The following is a 6,427-nucleotide window of genomic DNA, read 5'->3' on the forward strand; positions in this document are numbered from 1 at the left end:
CGGAGGGCAGCCAGAACCGATGCCAACAATTGCCCAAGCGATGTGGTCCTCTATTGGAATGTTTGGCTAACTCTGTAAATAATAACCATGCAATAGTTGCAGTGAAAATTCACTCCAAAGTGGCGTGCAAATGGAATCAGTCATGTCCAGCATTTATGCTAAATAAATTGTTATAAATTAATTAATTGGCATTTATTAAAAATTTGCAGGAGTAATGGCAACATTTACATTTCATCTGAATTACACAACCTAAAGCCAGGCTCTGCATATGTGGGGCATAGCAATTCCTTTTTTTTAATCTAAAATACAGATGCAGTTCCCTTATGTAAAAATGTGTTCCGTGACGTGGTAAAAAGATAGCAGTGCAGAAATGAATTCTTAAATCCATCTGTGCAGGACGTTGAGTATTAGCCAATCGTATGTGCGGCCTTGGGGCTGGTCATCTACGTAAAAAAATATCTGCTTAGTTCAATGGGCCTTACCAGCTGAAATAAAGTGTTAGTATGCATGGTCGGTGTTCTCTGAGAACACCAATTTCCTCCCATACAAAGTCAAACACTCGTTCATATCAAAATGCAGCAGGACCCTACTGAAGATCTAAATTGACAGCCAGTGAGGCTCCCCTGGGTGAATAAAGATACTTTTGGATCTTCAAAGTATTTACCTATGCATCCCATCGCGTTTGTTCTCTGACAATGCACAAAGTTGGAATAAGTAGAGTGTCCTCTTCCCACACACATGTGGGGTTTTTTGTTCCCATGCACTGCTAGATTTCCTACAACATGTCAAACAATAATAATCTATAACTATAAACTTGAATCGGTTGTATAACAAGCCTGGCTCAGGATATCCAGAATGTCAATACCAGGCCATGGATTGCTCGCTTTAGCAGATGCCGCTTCATAATATTGGCTCAGTTGCCTAGTAGGCTGAGAAGCAGTCTTGAGACTCCGAGAGCCTATCCTGTGTAAGTTAAAAGCATAATTCATAATGTTTTATCCTTTTGTCCTGCACAGTATTATCGTTTGTAAAGTGACGTGTGCTCAGCAGTTGATTTCACAGTCTCAATGGCTTTTCTGAACGAGACTGGAATGTTACAGGAATTGTCAAAGCAGGACGTCATTGATTTATTTTTTCCAAGTGCATTATGTGCACGCAGACCTTTAACCTACCTTCGTTAAAAAAAATCTCACCGAGCTTTAGTATTCATCAATTATTTAAGCATTACTTTACTACATAGGAAATACAATTAAGATGTGTGTGATTGCATTTATTGGGTAATTAAATCATAAATAAAACATCAAATGTAACATTTCTTTACCACGTATTAGAGGTTTGGGTCGAGCGGTGGGTGCAGTGGTGAGCGCGGTGCATTACAAACCCCGCAACCTGAGTTTGATTACCGGTGATAGCTAACATTAGTGGTGAGTGATATCTAAATAGGTCTTGTCACCCACCCCACCCCTTCAACCCATATTGACCGATATGGTGAAGTATGGCCAAACAATTCCCATGACTGTCATGGCATGGGGAGGCTTTCGTCCAACAGTGGATTGACAAAGGCCTGTAAATTATTATTATAGATGCTGTATGCCAAATGTGTAATTAGAGTTGTGTCATGAAGCAATGATAACATCCTTACAGAACTCCTTCAGCCTGTAAACTATTGTTTGATTATTATCCATGCGTTTTTATTGGTAGATCGGTGGTGCAAGTGGTTAGCGATGAACCCGGCGACCTGAGTTCGACTCCCAGCAACGGCTAACGTCAGTGGCGACTGAGAGATTGTATCCTGGGCCCAGCTCCACCGCTCCCCACAGCCTTCATCGGCCCGCAATGAGGAAGGATGGCTGGCCCGATCCAACAAAGACGATTGCCACCGCATCGCGCGCTTTCAGGTTGCGCTTCTGCGGCCGTCTGGAACGCTCTTCCTTCCGACATTAGGAAGCCGCTCGGAGCGATGCACTTTTAAATCCAGATTGAAAATGGGTGTATTGCTTTTTGTGTGTTAGTTTGTTTACCCACCCCCCGCACCTCCCATTAGCACGGTCGGCTACGTACGGTGCGAAAGAAATTCAACAAACAAACAACCCCCAGCCACGACAAACGATGAGACGCGGGTGGACTTCAGCAGCGGGTTGACAGAAGCACTGTCAAAAATGAAGAATTCTTTGTATCCGCGCTTTGTGTTTACAGCACAGTATTCCGTGATACGGCCGTTTAAACCACTTCACATCTGCCACGAATACACAGCAGCAGCAGCTGTTTTTTCACAGTCGCTGTTGGTCTGCACGCCTTTGCTTATTACACAGCGCTGCGAGTCGAAATGTGCATCATTGCTTAGCCCAAGCCACGTGTTGGAGAAAACAAATGTTTATCTCTCATTTATGATTACGACATTTTGTCAGTTTTTTTTTCCAAGACACAGTATTAATCTTGCTCATTCAGTATACATATTGTGTGTGTGTGTGGATATGGTGCAGTGCGTGTGAGAATGGGATAGAAAGGTGGTCGGGCGTGGTGATAACCATCCCCACACTGTCGGGCATCATGCCGGCCTTCATAGGCGCTCGATAACAATTATTGCCCTCAGTCTGCCGAGGCTTATATAATATACAGCATACAAACCCCTATATTGTATACTATGTTTGGCGCAATAGCACAGTGATAATTATCACACCGCACTGTGAACCCAGCCACGGCTGACATCAGTGGTGAGTGATACCTCAACCGGTCCTGGTGCCCCAGCTTTGCCACTCCCACACTGACCAGCGTGGTGAAGTATGGCTTAAACCCCCCATGGCTATTGCATCATCCAGCAGTGGATTGACAAAAAGGCTGCACATTTATAATTTTACACAGTAAACGGAAACCTAGATGAGGTATTTTTGTAACAGGTATAAAAGGCACAAGTCGAGCAAACCCAGAGCACGCTGCCATAGCAACTGTATTGGGTGGTGGTGGTGACAGTAATTTTTGGAGGCATCACCAGGCACTTTCATTTTTACTGCACAACCGGGTAAGCTGGTCCCTTGTTTCGGAGGAATAGAGCCCTTGGTGCCACGACCTCAGACGTGGCACCACGGGCTTGTGTGTGTGTGTGTTTTGCGTGTGGTCTGCTCAGATGATATTGTGGCAACAGAAAATAAACATTGTCAGCTTAAACTCTGAATTATAATGGCGGGAAAGCAATTTCTGATATATTTTTTTTTAAAAAATGTTTATTCGGCTGATAGTATTAATGTGACTCGTGGATGCCGACCGCTGAATAATTTACTGCTATGTCAAGTCTTCTTTTATTCTTCTCCATGTTGTGGAAAAGGAGGGCTTGTGTGGCTGAGCCACTTAGCGTGCTAACCCCGCCCCCCCCCCCCCGCGTTCAGAGGTCACGGGTTCAACATGCAACCCTGTATCTCTGATGTATTTTTTTTTACATTTCCCCGACAATGTCTTCAAACGCGGGGTTTTTTTTTGTGTGTTCTCCCACCTCTTCATTTGTGCGTGCACCGAAAATATTCCTCGCGGTAGTCGTAGCAGGAAATGGCTGTCAACAGCGTGGAAAAAAAAATAACTACGTCTATTTGGGTCAAATTACTGCAAACCAATAATAGGAGGGTGTCCTTGAAAAATGTTTTATAACCCGCGATGCATTTAAAAAAAAAAACCTGTCATGGAAGGATGCCGTGGCGTAATGTCGAGCAGCACACTTTCACTTGCAACCCAAAGGACACCGATTGATTTCCAACTCCTGGCACGGCAGATGAGACATTAGTGCCAGTTTCTTAAATCCCCCTCGCCTCTGTCCATCCAGCAGTATAATTGGTTGCACAACCGTTGACCGATTGGCAAGGTAATGTGTTCTGGGATAAGGTGTGGGTTATCACGCCTCTGTTTAGGATATCTGGTCAGAGGGGAAGAGTAGGCCAAACGCCACCTTGAGGGGCTCGCGGAGGCGCTTACACCAGCAGTGGCATGAGAAAGTAATTTCAGGGCTGCACCTTTGCCTTAACTGTTATGGCATTAGCAACACAGTTGATATTTGAATTTATTGTATCTTCTCACCGATGGGCATGGGATGAAGCTCATAATAAATTAAAATCATGCTATTCTCAACAACAACTACACTTCTTGAACATTGGAGCTTTTGTGGGTTATTAAGTTTTTTTCCAGGACACTCCTGCATTAACATACGATATTTGCTATTTCCATAGGGGGAGTACATTGTTGTGCCATGATTTCATTTATTGACTTAAAGCTTTCGTGACTGCAGGAATTCATATTCTTGGGTCTTTCGGTAAAGTCACATAGATTTTCTTTGAACCTATCAACGTGACTTTACCGAAAGACCCAATAATATGATTTCATTTGTGTTTAATAGTTATTGCCTTCTGGCTTATGACAAATTGATACTACAATGTCTATTTGTCACCTAATTGAGGTTGCATCAATAGGTGCGTTTACTGGCCGTATGCTTGAGCAGATAAACGAAGCTCACACGCTATAATTAATTGTGTTTTTAGTTACTATCATACCAGGGCATACAATGTATAGCACCATGACCTCAATAGTTCAGACACAATCATGCATTAATGTATTTCGTTAAACATATTAATGGTGCATTTTCCCTCTTGGACCTCCAAGTGTATTATATACGGTATACAGTAACAAGTGATTTTCCAGATAAACACACGCACACAAGAGCTTGGGTGATCAGAGGAGCCCTTGCGTTATTTCCTAAAGCCCAGCAACAAGATGCATCGGAAACCAGCGGTAATGTACAGAATCTTGATAGTTTTCCTAAGATGCAACCCATAGTCCTGTCCTTTTGAGAATAAGTCTCGGGACTGGTAGACGTGCCAGACCCGTTTATCTAATCAGAATTAATGGTAGAAGTGTCCCAAACCATTTAATCATCATTATCATTAGCCATGATACACTATTGGATGAAGGCGTTCCCATAAGGCATTACCATCTCTAATGATATTGCAATGCAGGAATCCATCTCTCTCTTGCACATGAGCTGAATCCAACGCTCGATATCAATAGACACATAGACAATATTAAGCTGGAGGAACCCGATGAGCTATGAAGCTCTTTTAACGTGGAATGTGGCAGAGTAAGTTACATAACTGGAAGGAAGTTACAAATGTGACGCTCCATCTCCCATGATCTCTTGGTCTTGTTCGCTCCTTTGGCTGTCACTCTTGTCGTACTCACTCACTGGCCAGTGTGTCTTCTCGTGACGTGTCCTGCCCAAGCCCACTAATCCCAACAGTCAATATTACGTCTCTAATACGACGTGTCCTGTCCAATTTGGGCCTTAGAAATTATGTATAAGACCCAGTAAGCTGCTGTTAACCGATGCAGCTCACGAGCAACCAATGCGGTGAATTCCAAGTTATCTCTACCCCGGGGCATTATTAATGTCATAATTATTTCAATAATAATATTGATATCACGAAGCCTAAATGCTCTTGTAGAACGACCCTGATAGGGAACATTTGACCAAATTAACTATTCCAGCATGTTTGCTGTGTGTGGGACGAAACAGGATTTCCCAGGAAAAAAAAACCCCAACACGCATGACCAGGTCTACTTGCTGTACTCCCGTCCATAAACCACCTCGTTTTCAGGTAAACCCAGGTTCACACTATAAAATTAACAATGTACAGCCTTGTTTTGTTCACTGCTGGATGAAGGCCAAATTATATCACTCCCTATATGTTAGCCATGGGTGGGCCCGTCCACAGCGCACGCGGTGCGCTAACGGCTGCGCTCCTGCCTCTCCCCAATGGCATCTTTCCCTGAATCATAAACAAAGGCCACCGGTCCGCTCTCGCGAAAACACAACACGTGTCGCCTAATGAGCGAGTCATGCCGCCTCCTGCAGCAGCAGCGGCGGCGGGGGCCTCTTGGCGATACAGAGAGCTTCGTATCCGGCATTTCGCTGTTGGACGCAAACAGTTGCGAACCAGTGGATGTGATCATGATTTGAAATGAGTTGGGGGGCTACCGATTACCTAGCTCTTAATTTGCCCGCTTGAGTACAGCGTTGCGGCTCAAATTATGCCCCCTGTGTTGGTACCGATTTCAGTTCTGGCCCATTTACGAGATGGTGGTGGTGGTGCAGTGATATGTCATCGGACGTGTTTGGTGGGTTGCGAGCCCCGTTGCTGAGACCACACGCTACAAAGGAATGCATTACGTCCCAGCGGAATAGCCGTGGGTGGTAGCGTAGACACGCACACGCGCGTAGTTTACAGGATCTGTAAATGACGCCTATTTTAAGGCGAGAGAGGATTAAACACAAGACGTGTCTCATCTCTTTATTTCATGCTGTCGAACAGACTATTTTGTTCCCATTACATTTCCAATGGACAGGCTTGATGCGAATACAAAAAAACAGTGGTTTCCTGTTCAAACGAGT

This window comes from Petromyzon marinus, chromosome 33 (genome assembly GCF_048934315.1).
Source record: "Petromyzon marinus isolate PM22_M1 ecotype Great Lakes invasive population chromosome 33, UKy_Petmar_22M1.pri1.0, whole genome shotgun sequence".
NCBI classification, from domain to species: Eukaryota; Metazoa; Chordata; class Hyperoartia; order Petromyzontiformes; family Petromyzontidae; genus Petromyzon; species Petromyzon marinus.